We start from the raw sequence: 13,574 nt of genomic DNA, 5'->3' as shown, positions 1-13,574 counted from the left end.
CTAACACGTTTAATTGAAGAGACTATTCTTTCTCTATTGTATGTTCTCTGCTCCTTTGTTGTAAATAAATTATCCATATATGTGTGGACTTATTTCTACGCTCTCTATTCTGTTCCATTGATCTGTGTGTCTGTTTTGTGCCAATATCATACTGTTTTAATTACTATAGCTTTGTAGTATAGTTTAAAATCAGGATATAGGATACCAGCTTTGTTCTTCTTTCTAGAGATTGTTTTGGCTATATGAAGTCATTTGTGGTTCCATATAGATTTTAGAATTATTCATTCTAGTTCTGTGAAATGTACCTTTTAAATTTTGATAGGAATTACATTGAATTTGTACATTGATTTGCATAGTATAGGTATTTTAACAATATGAATTCTTCCAATCCATGAATATGAAATTTCTTTCCATTTATTTGTGTCGTCTTCAGTTTCTTTCATCAGTGTCCTCTTGTTTCAGTGCACAAGTCTTTTACCTCCTTGGTTAAATTTATTCCTAGGTATTTTATTCTTTTCAATGCAATTGTAAATGGGATTGTTTTCTTAATTTCTCTTTCTGATAGTTCATTATTAGTGTATAGAAACACCATGGATTTCTTTATATTGACTTTGTATCCTGTGACATTACTGAATTCATTTATTAGTTCTTACAATATTTTATGGTGTCTTTAGGGTTTTCTGTATATAGCATCATGTCATCTGCAAATAGTGGACCCCAGACCAATTAAATCATGATCTCTGTGGTGGTAATCAGATCTTAATAGTTTTTAAAGTTCCCAAGTTTCTTCTAATGAGCAGTCATTATTGACAGCCACTTGTAAGGTATCTTGCAGGTCAAAAATGACTATGATTCTAACTTAAATGAATAAGAAACAAATTTGTCATAAAGACTCTATTGTCTAGTCTTCCATGCATGGGTTTATTCCTCCAGAAATAGTCATTTCTTTACTAAGGTGTATACTTATCTTTGGAGCATCCGTTGGGACACATGTTGTGCAGTTTGTACCAAAACAGCATGGTGTGTGCTGAAATATTGCTTTGGATTTTATAGATTATTTTATAACTTAGTTTTGCTGATATGTTATTTGATTTTTGGTGAGTAGTGTGGATGTCTTTCTTTGCAATCCAGGGGGCTGCTATCACTTTTTTTTTAAACACGTGAATTCTACCAATTGATTTTTAAAATGAAAAAAAAATTGTATAACCATTTAAAGATTTTTTTATTTTTAAAAATATTTACTTATTTATTTATTTATTGGCTCTGTCAGGTCTTAGATGCGGCACATGGGATCATTCGTTGTGGTGTGCAGGCTCTTTGTTGCGTTTCATGGGCTTCTCTCTAGTTGTGGCGTGCAGGCTCCAGAGCATGTGGGCTCTGTGGTTGCAGCATGCGGGCTCTCTAGTTGTGGCATGCAGGTTCAGTAGTTGTGGCGTGTGGGCTTAGTCACCCCGTGGCATGTGGTTCCCTGACCAGGGATCAAACCCATGTCTCCTGCATTGGAAGGCAAATTCTTAACCACTGGCCCACCAGGGAAGTCCCTGTAACCATTTTTTAAATTGAAGTATAGTTAATTTAAATGTGTTAGTTTCAGGTGTACAACAAAGTGATTCAATTATACATATATATGTATACATTATATATGTATGTATATTCTTTTTCAGATTCTTTTCTGTTATAGGTTATTACAAGATATCGAACATATCTTGTATATATTGAACATATCCCCTGCTATATAGTAGGTTCTTGTTGTCTATCTATTTTACATATGGTAGTGTGTATATGTTAATCCCAGACTCCTAATTTATCTCCCCCACCCCCTTTCCCCTATGGTAAGTTTGTTTTCTATGTCTGTGAGTCTATTTCTGTTTTGTAAATAAGTTCATTTGTATCAGTTTTTTAGACTCCACATATAAGTGATACCATATAATATTTGTCTTTCTCTGCCTGAGTTACTTCATTTTATATGATAATCTCTAGGTCCATCCATGTTGCTGCAAATGGGTTATCACTTTTAAAGGATGATAAATCTCCTTAAAATCCCAGCTCTCCCATTTACCAGTTCTATGACCTTGGACTCATTTCCTCACTTCTCTGTGCCACAGGTTTCTCTGTAATAGGGATAATTATAAAACTCATTTCATAGGGTTTTGAGAATCATACTGGTAAAGTTATTTTACATAATTAGCACTCAAAAATGACCACTAATAATCTAGTATCTGAAAACATATTTTAAAATGTATTTGAATATATTTCAAAATGTTATTATATAAAAGATATGTAAATTTTATTTTACTATATTAAAATGCATAAGTTTAAAATACATAACAAATATATATGTTGATATGTTAAAATGTTCAACATGTGTTTAGATTTTTCTGTGTATTTCTAAAAGCAGTTTATTTCCTTAAGTGTTACATAATACTTATAAAACATATTTATATAAGTTCCAAATAATAACCTCTGTAGCTCCTGGAAAAGTAGGGCTGTGTCTGATATTCTTTTGCATCTCCCTTAGTTTCCAGCACTCTGAGAACCACTCAGAGTCACTTTTCCATATGCAGAAATCTTTAGGTACACGTCTTCCATTATTTCTACACATTCTCTCCACCTTGCTACATTCTTCAGTGGCATAAACATATTCCTTCTCCTCCCACAATGGAAAGAAATATGCATATTGAGCAATTCCAACACCCAAGAGCAAAAATTACTAGTCAGTGTTGAAAACAAAAACAAGTTTCATTTTTGTGTGTGTGGTTGTTTTTCCTGTTGCTTTTTGGTGTGTGTGTGCTTTTGTGTGTGTGTGTGTGTTTCTTTTCTTCCAATAAGTTTGTCCTCTGTTTCATTTCTTCCATCAATTTCCAGCGTTCTATCTCCAGACTATATATTTCAAGGACCCTACCCCCAGCAATTTCCCACTGTCCTTCATTCATTCTCAAGGGCAGTGGGGATGGTGCCAGTCAGGGGCTAGTGACGGGATAGTGTTATCTACTGTGTTGGAGGAGCTAAGAACTGATTAAGATTCTCCAAGGCAGAGAAAGACATGGGCATCCAGTCTTGAAAACAGTTTGTTGGTGCTTGTTATGGCAGAAGAGCGGTGAATTAGCTTGAGGAAGGCCAAAGAAATTACCCAAAGCTTCCACATATAAGCAATATCATATTTGTCTGTCTCTGTCTGACAAATGAACTTATCTACAAAACAGAATTAGAGTTACAGATCTAGAAAACAAACTCATGGTTACCAGGGGGTAAGCGGGAGGAGGGATGAATTGGAAGATTGGATTGCCACATACACACTATATTATTAAATAGATAACTAATAAGCTATATATTAAATAGATAACTAATAAGGACCTACTGTATAGCACAGGGAACTCTACTGCATACTCTGTAATGGCCTATATAGGAAAAGAATCTAAAAAAAAGTGGATATATGTATAGGTATAACTGATTCACTTTGCTGGGCACCTGAAACTAACACAACCTTTTAGATCAACTACACTCCAATAAAAATTAAAAGAAAAATAAAAACATGAAATTACCCGAAGCTCAGGTGCCTTTCTAAGACACACCAACCTTCATTCACTCACAAATTCGGCTACCAGGTGATGAGAAGACAAAAATGGATGTCATCTCCGGTTTTGACTTCAAGGAACTCACAGCTGATGGGGGCCTTGGGGGATGGACAGAGGATTAAAGTACAGTGTTAACAACTGACCTCAGCCTGGGGGAATGAGTAAAGAATTTGGAAGGGAAATGATGCCTGAAAGATTAACATAAATCAGGCCAGTTAAGGGAGCGGTAAGGAGAAAGGTGGCTGTGTTTACCGGTAAAGGGAAGAGGCTAGAAACTGCAGGAAACACAGGCAGTGGGGTGTTGCTGGAGCATAAACTATGACGTTCGCCTCTCTCTTGCTTTGCTGTCAACAGGTCAGATTGTCAAGTAGGGTGACCATACGTCCTGGTCTCCGGCAAGGTGAGACTTTCAAGTAGGGTGACCATACGTCCTGGTCTGCGGCAAGGTGAGACTTTGAAGGTTAAAATGGGACCATCTCGCCACATCAGGAACATCGAGCTCCCTATCTTTGTGTGGGTATCTGCCAGCTGAATCATCTGCCTGTCTTTTCTTTCGTTTGTTTGGTTTTGTTTTCTAAGTAACAGAAGCATATGTTAAAGGTGGGTTATGGAGGAGAAAGAAAGGGGAGGTATGATTTTTGTGGCTTGGAAGAAGACACCCTCCATGAAGGATATGGTTATGCTATGGAGGACTGCTTTCTAGCTAAGGACAAAGGCAGGGACCACGGAGAAGCGTCTGTGCCCTGCACTTGGGAGAGTGAAGGGCAGTGGGAGATCGCTGGGGTGGAGTCCTTGAAATGCATAGTCTGGAGATAGAATGCTGGAAACTGATGGAAGAAATGGAACAGAGGACAAACTTATTGGAATTTCTTTAAAAATGTGTGGTTTCTGTCATCAGTTCGTTCGCCATGATATAGATGGTCATCAATAGTTACAATTACATTCATCAAGATCTAAAATTTCTCCCATTTTTAGATATTTATCAGTCACAATGAGGGTCATTGAAAGTGATGTTAGATAATTTCCTCTAAAAGTTGTGTTCTATTAATCCATACAAATATCAGTGTCTACTGCATGCTTTTTATTAATCTTGGGGCCAGATAGCAATTAAACACTCAGAACCTAAGAGCATTTTATAAGATAGCACTTCATGTAATTCTGTAAGACACTGAACACATTTACCTCTTTTCTTTCGGGCCTTTAAATCAGAACAGTACTGTGCAGCAGAAGTATAATGTGAGTCATGTGTGTCGCTTAAAACTTTCTAGTCATCAAATTAAAAAGTAAAAATAAGACAGTGAATTAACCTTGACACATTTTATCCAACATATCCAAAATATCATAATTTCAAAATGTTATCAATATAAAAAATATTAATGAGCTATATTACATTCCTTGGCTTTGGACTGAGTCTTCAGAATTTTGTGTGTATTTTTCACTTACAGCACTTCTTTCATCAGGCATATTTTTTTTTTTTTAAATGTTGGGGTTAGGAGTTTATTAATTTATTTAATTTATTTTTGCTGTGTTGCGTCTTCGTTTCTGTGCGAAGGCTTTCTCCAGTTGTGGCAAGTGGGGGCCACTCCTCATCACGGTGCGCGGGCCTCTCACCATCGCGGCCTCTCTTGTTGCGGAGCACAGGCTCCAGACGCGCAGGCTCAGCAGTTGTGGCTCACGGGCCCAGTCGCTCCGCGGCACGTGGGATCTTCCCAGACCAGGGCTCGAACCCGTGTCCCCTGCATTAGCAGGCCGACTCCCAACCACTGCGCCACCCGGGAAGCCCAGGCATATTTTATCTATATGTAGATATCATAAAACTTACAGTTGAAAAAGTAAATTCATATACCCAACTTGTCACAAACATACTTAAAAGTTTTCCAATGACTGACTTGAGTGTCGGTTTTAAATCTGAAGTCAATTGAGTTAATTCAAATGAAATTTAAAAAAAACTCTTCATTCCTGTCACATTAGCCACATTTCAAGGGCTTATTAGCCACATATGGTTAGTGGCTGAAGATTAGAAAACAGAGAAGTAGAATATATTTAGTAAATGAATTTGGAAGCGGGCACATTTTATTACTCTCCTTTGTCATGCTTTTTTTTGGTTTTTTTCTCTTTAGCTGTTTACGACTATAAAAGCCGAAAGACTCTCTCCATCTTTTTTTGTAGGCATTAGTTCCATATACGTCCTGTAGGTGGCAGCACTTTCTTCCTGAAACTGTAAGAGGGAGGAGTTGCTAGGACTTGTCACTCAGGTTCTGGCGTTTTTCATAGAGTCAATTCTTTAGAAAATTTTTTGGTGGCATAGGTTAGAATCTTTTCAGTTCTGCTGTCATTCTGTATAGATGGCTGCTGATTATGGAAACAGTCTCAGCCTCTAGAAAATTGCACATTCCTCAGTTTGGGGTAAAAGAAAAGCAGCTCTAAGGTGAGAGAAGAAAGAGATGCAATTAAAGGACTCCTATCAAAACGCTTTCATTTGCTCAAATCCATATTTTGAAAATGGTGATTCCAAGTGCTGCTTAATAAAACTTTTCTAAGCAGATGAGAGGTAGATTTTGTTTTAGACTGTGGCAATGTTAATCTGTTTTTTTCATTTTCCAGGCAACTTTGTAAGTGAATGTTTTAGAATGTCTACAGTTTCATATTTCTTTTCTATGTAAGATATCCACATCCATTATTAAAACAACTGAGCAGGGCTTCCCTGGTGGTGCAGTGGTTGAGAGTCCGCCTGCCGATACAGGGGACACGGGTTCGTGCCCCGGTCCGGGAAGATTTCACATGCTGTGGAGCAGCTGGACCCGTGAGCCATGGCGGCTGAGCCTGCGCGTCCAGAGCCTGTGCTCCGCAACGGGAGAGGCCACAACAGTGAGAGGCCCGCGTACCGCAAAAAAAAACAAAAAAAAAAACAAAAAAAAAAACCAACAAAAAAACCCTGAACAAATAACATGTAGCTAAAGTTATATATATGTGTTTAAAGTTCATGGATTAACATTTTAGCATCCCTCTCCTCCCCTTCATTTTGTGTTTGTGATAAAAGAACACGAGATAAGAGGAGTTCCAGCATTGGAGGGATTCAAGTTGAGTTTCTAAGGACCCATGTGCATTTTTTTAAAAACATCTTTATTGGATTATAATTGCTTTACAATGGTGTGTTAGTTTCTGCTTTATAACAAAGTGAATCAGCTATACGTATACATATATCCCCATATCTCCTCCCTCTTGCATCTCCATCCCACCCTCCCTATCCCACCCCTCTAGGTGGTCACAAAGCACCGAGCTTATCTCCCTGTGCTATGAGGCTGCATCCCACTAGCTATCTATTTTACATTCGGTAGTGTATATATGTCCATGCCACTCTCTCACTTCGTCCCAGCTTGCCCTTCCCCCTCCCCGTGTCCTTAAGTCCGTTCTCTACGTTTGCATCCTTATTCCTATCTTGCCATTTGTTAGAACCATTTTTTTTTAGATTCCATATATATATGTGTTAGCATACGGTATTTGTTTTTCTCCTTCTTACTTACTTCACTCTGTATGACAGTCTTTAGGTCCAACCACCTCACTACAAATAACTCAATTTCATTTCTTTTTATGGCTGAGTAATATTCCATTGTACCTATGTGCCACATCTTCTTTATCTATTCATCTGTCGATGGACACTTAGGTTGCTTCCAGGTCCTGGCTATTGTAAATAGAGCTGCAATGAACATTGTGGTACATGACTCTTTTTGAACTATGGTTTTCTCAGGGTATATGCCCAGTAGTGGGATTGCTGGGTCGTATGGTAGTTCTATTTTTAGTTATTTAAGGAACCTCCATACTGTTCTCCATAGTGGCTGTATCAATTTACATTGCCACCAACAGGGCAAGAGGGTTCCCTTTTCTCCACACCCTCTCCAACATTTATTGTTCGTAGATTTTTAGATGATGGTCATTCTAACTGGTGTGAGGTGATACCTCATTGTAGTTTTGATTTGCATTTCTCTAATAATTAGTGATGTTGAGCATCCTTTCATGTGTTTGTTGGCGACCTGTATATCTTCTTTGGAGAAATGTCTAATTAGGTCTTCTGCCCATTTTTGGATTGGGTTGTTTGTTTTTTTGATATGGAGCTGCATGAGCTGCTTGTATATTTTGGAGATTAATCCTTTGTCAGTTGCTTCATTTGCAAATATTTTCTCCATTTTCAGGGTTGTCTTTTTGTCTTGTTTATGGTTTCCTTTGCTATGCAAAAGGTTTTAAGTTTCATTAGGTCCCATTTGTTTGTTTTTATTTCCATTTCCCTAGGAGGTGGGTCAAAAAGGATCTTGCTGTGATTTATGTCATAGAGTGGTCTGCCTGTGTTTTCCTCTAAGAGTTTTATAGTGTCTGGCCTTATATTTAGGTCTTTAATCCATTTTGAGTTTATTTTTGTGTATGATGTTAGGGAGTGCTCTAATTTCATTCTTTTACCTGTAGCTGTCCAGTTTTCCCAGCACCTCTTATTGAAGAGACTGTCTTTTCTCCATTGTATATTCTTGCCTCCTTTATCAAAGATAAGGTGACCATATGTGCGTGGGTTTATCTCTGGGCTTTCTATCCTGTTCCATTGATCTATGTTTCTGTTTTTGTGCCAGTACCCTGATGTGCATTTTTGTATAGCTCATGAGGACCCCCTGGTACAAAACCCCATCAAATTGTGGTGTGTTTTCTTGATACTCCTTGGGTGGCATTTTAAAATCACAGCCTCTCTTTTCCGTAATTATCACTCAGTCTGTCTCCCAAATAGAATCTCAAGGTGCTGGCTGAATCCTAATCATGATTTTGCTTATTTTAGTTTTATAGGTAGAATATTCACAGTGTAACTAGTATAATAAGTCTAATACCAATGCTTTTGACTCAGAATGTTTACAGTTTTCTTAATATACTCTTTACTTCTTAAATTCTGGGATAGTCTGTGAAATGGTAGAGGAGAAGGTTTGAGGAGGGAAAGAGACAATTTTATTTAGGACAGGTACACGTCAGAAGCTGTACAAGCTTCTTTTGCATGTGTTTGCTTTTATTACCTCTTCTAATCTGAATAGCAATTTTCTTATAGCTAAAGAAACTAGAGTTTCTTGGAGAAGTACTATACGTGTCATTTAGCAAATTTCTAGGTATATTTCAGAAAACCTACCCCAAAGGTTTTCGTTTCTTATCTTTTTAGCAGAGACCACATATAAGGACTTTCTATATGAAGACATCTGAGGAATTAGAACATGGTGTCATTTCTGTAATTTCTTGCCCCATATATTTCTGGTTGTCTTTCTACTATTGCATTTCTTCTATTCTGTCTGCTTCCTTAACAGTGTTTTTTTGTTTGTTTTGTTCTCTTTTTCAAAATGTAATATTTACCCAAAGTTCAGCACTTGGCTTCTTTTTCTTTCTCCTTCCTCAATTATCACGTCCGATCCCATGGCTTCAACTATCTTCCCATGAATGTTAATTTCCAAATTTGTGACTTCATTCTTTCTGTTAGTCTGAACAGGATAATTGCTGAACAAATAACATCATAAATCTCAGTGGCTTATTTCTCTCTCACACACAAATTCTAGTGCAAATACTCCCCACCTGCTTTCCCGATGGCTCCCCACCAAGTGGTGACTCAGGGATCAGCTCCATCCAAGTTACCCTATTTTATGTCTTGGAGCCCTTTAGCAGTCTGCTGATGCCTATGGGCCTCCTCTAAGAATAGTGTTTGTAAATGTGGAAGAGAAAAAAAAAGAGCTAGTAACCAAAATTCAAAGTTAATTACAAAATAGTGCCAGGTAAATATATTTCAAGATATCTGCATCAAGTGTAATGTGATATGAAATATCTGTGATTTCTATGGGAGACAAAGGCACATTTTGCTAACACTGTTGTAACCACTGACTACATTCATAAATACAGGGAATGCTAAGGTCCAGTTAAAATTCATGAGAATACATTTCCCCCATCCAAGCTCACAGGACTCCCTTAATGGCTTAGATTTCAGGTTCTAGTGGCTCCACAATTACCAAAGACTTCTTGGAGTCCTTTACTAGATCTTATGCATGCGATCGACTGACAAAGACCTTGTAGGATAATATGAGACATTTGGGGGCCAAACCAGGAAGGGACATACACCACCTGCAGTCAGAGTTTTTGGGCTAGAACAAGTTGTATTGTCCCTCTGAGGAAGAGGGCTACGAACTGTATTTCAGCTGTGTGTGCAGGAAGGAGGTAGGATGTGGAGAGCATGGAGCAATAATTGTTTCAAGCAAGAATTATCAATGGATGCTAAAACTAAGAAGGAAAAATATGATGAGAAACAGAATATTCTTTATAGCTTTGTAGTACTGCCACACAGATACTTTTTAATTGGGAAGGGAAAATATTAACTTTATGGAGAGGAAGAGATCTAGCCAGACAGCACCTTATCCAAGTGATCAAAGGTGATGTCATCAGTAATGAGGCAAACTGGCACAGGTGACACACAAAGCAGGAACATTTCTGTGATTCCTGCCCAAAATGCATAACCTGAATTTAGTCAAAGGAAACATCAGAAAAACCCAGGGCGGTCCCCAGACCTCTTGAGAGAAAATTCACAGCCCTCGCCCCCTAGGCCCAGCATCCCGGGTCTGGAGGGGGCCGGGCTTCCCAGGGTCCCCCGAGCGCTGCTTGCGCCCCTCTCCCTGGAGGTGTCCAGGGGGCGGGGAGCCCGCGTGGGTGGGACGGGGCCGGTGTGGGAGGGGCGGGGGGGAGGGGCGGGGTGTGCCCCCCCACCCCCCGGTGTGTGGCTGGGGGAAAACACTGCCTGTTTAGTAGTTGCTGTTGCTGCACTTCCACTTCTCTCCCAGCGAGAGAGAGACTCGAGTGGCCAGGCTCAGCCGCAGCAAAGCAGCCAGACACGAAGAGAGGGGCTGTTTGCCGGGTGGTGGTGGTGGGGGGGGGTCACTCTGCGGATGAAAATTCGAGGGCCAGAACCAGCTCCTCCCCATTTTCGTCCTCCAACCAGCAAACCGAGAAACAAACACCCCCAAGAAGAAGGAGAGTAAAGTCAGCATGAGCAAAAACTCCAAACCCCTCTCCATGAGTGCCAAGAGGATTCAGAAGCAGCTGGCGGAGATCACTTTAGACCCTCCACCCAACTGCAGTGCTGGTCCCAAAGGCGATAACAGCTAGGAATGGAGATCAACCATTCTACGGCCTCCAGGGTCCGTGTATGAGGGTGGTGTATTCTTCCTTGATATCACTTTTACCCCAGAATATCCCTTCAAGCTTCCAAAGGTTGCATTTCGGACAAGAATCTATCACTTGTAGTATTAAGTCAAGGAGTTATTTGCTTGGACATATTGAAAGATAACTGGAGTCCAGCACTAACCATATCTAAAGTCCTTCTTTCTATCTGCTCACTTCTTACAGACTGTAATCCTGCCGACCCCTTGGTGGGAAGTATTGCCACTCAGTATATGACCAACAGAGCAGAACACGACAGAATGGCCAGACAGTGGACCAAGGGGTACGCTACATAAATTGGATTTTCACAATTCTATACGTTATTTGTCTGTCACAGAGAGAGCTGCTTATGATTTTGATGGGGTAGGGGAGGGTGGGAGTTGATCAAGAGTAGGGTATTTCTATGACAGATACTATTCAGTCTTATTTCCTAAGATTTTGTTGTAACTTAAGGTATCTTGCTACAATAGACAGAATTGGCAATAGCAATGTTTAAAACCGTCATTAGTTCTGCAATATTAGCTGAAATGCAATACAGAGAAGAATAGACATTTGGGTTCAGTTGCTTGTAGTCTGTAACTTGAAACAGCTTAATTTGTACAGGTTACACACATGGCCATTTATGTCAAGTCCTTGCAAGACTGTACAGTTTTTTGTTTAAAAAAATTGGAATTTGTTTTCCCTTCTTGGAAGGGAACATTGATATTTAACAGCTTTTAGAGACTGTCATCTCATATATATAAAATGGACACACGGCTATATGGCACCGTATAGGAAGTGAGTAGTTATGTATTTTATTTTATATGCCAATCTACTTTCTTATGAAAAGATAGAGGTTTGCATCAGAACTTGTGAAAACCTGTAGTAAAATACCTTAAGCTGTTAACTGTAAGGCATGGGATAGGAGTTGTTCAGTGGATTGGTTCTATGTTGAGGACTACTGAAGTCTGCATTTGTTACTGTGCTAATAGGCAATATTAAAACAAAACAAAACAAAAAAAGAAAAACCCAGACTGAGAGATAGTCTACAAAGTAGCCGGCTGGAACTCTTCAAAATTGTCAAGATCATGAACTGTTCCAGATTAAAAGAGGCTAAAGACACATGACAACTAATGCAAGGGTGATTTTGCCTTGGATATTGAATCAGAAAGTGGGCATCTGTAAAACAGTTGGTAAAATCTGAATAAGGTCTATAGGTTAGACAACAGTATCGTATCTGTATGAACTTACTGATTTTGATCAGAGTACTGTGGTTAAGTAAAATAAAATAACCTGTTTTGAGGACGTACATCCTGATGTTGGCAACTTACTCTCAAATGTCTCAGGAAAAAAGAATAAATAGGTAGATAGATAAGTAGATAGATAGAATGATAGTAAGAATGATAGAATGAAAAAGTAAGTGTGATAAATTGTTAACATTTGGGGAATATAGGTAAAACATGTGGGAATATTTTGTACTATTTTTGCAAAATTTCATTTAAAATCTGAAATTATTTCAAAATAAAAATATTGTTAAGCCTCTTTTTTTTTTAAATAGATCTTTATTGGAGTATAATTGCTTCACGATACTGTGTTAGTTTCTGTTGCACAACAAAGAGAATCAGCCATATGCATACACATGTCCCCACATCCCCTCCCTCTTGAGCCTCCCTCCCAGCCTCCCTATCCCACCCCTCTAGGTCATAACAAAGCACCAAGCTGATCTCCCTGTGCTATGCGGCTGCTTCCCACCAGTCAACTATTTTACATTCGGTAGTGTATATATGTCAGTGCTACTCTCACTTCGCCCCAGCTTCACCGTCCCACCCCATGTCCTCAAGTCCATTTTCTATGTCTACCTCTTTATTCCTGCCCTGCAACTAGGTTCATCAGTACCATTTGTTTTTTAAGATTCCATGTATATGCATTAGCGTATGGTATTTATTTTCTCTTTCTGACTTACTTCACTCTGTATGACAGACTCTACATCCATCCGCCTCACTACAAATAACTCAATTTCATTTCTTTTTATGGCGGAGTAATATTCCATTGTATATATGTGTCACGTCTTTTTTTTTTGTTGTTGTTTGCAGTACGTGGGCCTTGCACTGTTGTGGCCTCTCCCCTTGCGGAGCACAGGCTCCGGACGCACAGGCTCAGCGGCCGTGGCTCATGGGCCTAGCCGCTCCGCGGCATGTGGGGTCTTCCCAGACCAGGGCACGAACCCGTGTCCCCTGCATCGGCAGGCGGACTCTCAACCACTGTGCCACCAGGGAAGCCCACCACATCTTCTTTATCCATTCATCTGTCGATGGACATTTTGGTTGGTTCCATGTCCTGGCTATTGTAAATAGTGCTGCAGTGAGCATTGGGGTGCATGTGTCTTTTTGAATTATGGTTTTCTCAGGGTATGTGCCCAGTAGTGGGATTGCTGGGTCATATGGTAGTTCTATTTTTAGTTTTTTAAGCAACCTCCATACTGTTTTCCACAGTGGTTGTATCAATTTACATTCCCACCAACAGTGCAGGAGGGTTCCCTTTTCACCACACCCTTTCCAGCATTTATTGTTTCTAGATTTTTGGATAATGGCCATTCTAACCAGTGTGAGGTGTTACCTCATTGTAGTTTTGATTTGCATTTCTCTAATATTTAGTGATGTTGAGCATCTTTTCATGTACATCTTGACCATCTGTATGCCTTCCTTGGTGAAATATCTATTTAGGTCTTCCACCCATTTTTTAACTGGATTGTTTGTTTTTCTGATATTGAGATCCATGGGCTGTTTGTATATTTTGGAAATT

At 39.3% G+C, this 13,574-nt stretch overlaps 1 pseudogene; it reads left to right on the top strand.

The window, feature by feature from the left end:
* Positions 1–3,893: 3,893 nt before the first annotated feature.
* On the top strand, positions 3,894–11,089 carry LOC116763266 (annotated as a pseudogene).
* Positions 11,090–13,574: the final 2,485 nt, after the last annotated feature.

This window comes from Phocoena sinus, chromosome 12, assembly GCF_008692025.1.
Source record: "Phocoena sinus isolate mPhoSin1 chromosome 12, mPhoSin1.pri, whole genome shotgun sequence".
In the NCBI taxonomy this organism is placed as follows: Eukaryota; Metazoa; Chordata; class Mammalia; order Artiodactyla; family Phocoenidae; genus Phocoena; species Phocoena sinus.
The sequence above is the reverse complement of the archived record's forward strand: the minus strand, read 5'-3'. Positions and strand labels throughout refer to the sequence as shown.